We start from the raw sequence: 429 nt of genomic DNA on the forward strand, positions 1-429 counted from the left end.
TGTGAAAGGGTGAATGTGGCACGATAGACTGGTCACCTGTCTATCACTAAAGCGGTACCATCAATTCTAAAATAAATATATGATTAACTAAACTGGTCCCTATCCATTGGTCTACATGGACTGACTGCATTTTCAATATATAATACATGTTCTTTAAAATTTTGTCTTTGACTCCCAGCAGTCAATTCCCTTATCATGTATAAGGCTGCTATACCCTAAGCTTCCAGCTCCACAGTTTTGAAATGTATTTGGGAGACCTCCTGTTTTAGGCTATTTAAATGGACATTAGCCTTATCTACACACTATGGCTGACTAAAGGCTGTTACATACTCACCGTTCCCGACATGTCGCGCGACAATGTGACGTCAAAATGACGTAGATCTCGCTGGCGTGCCAGGATTTAGGCCAGGTCGCGCCAGGTCGTGCACC

This window comes from Morone saxatilis, unplaced genomic scaffold (assembly GCF_004916995.1).
Source record: "Morone saxatilis isolate NCDOM2014 unplaced genomic scaffold, NCSU_SB_2.0 Contig17, whole genome shotgun sequence".
In the NCBI taxonomy this organism is placed as follows: Eukaryota; Metazoa; Chordata; class Actinopteri; family Moronidae; genus Morone; species Morone saxatilis.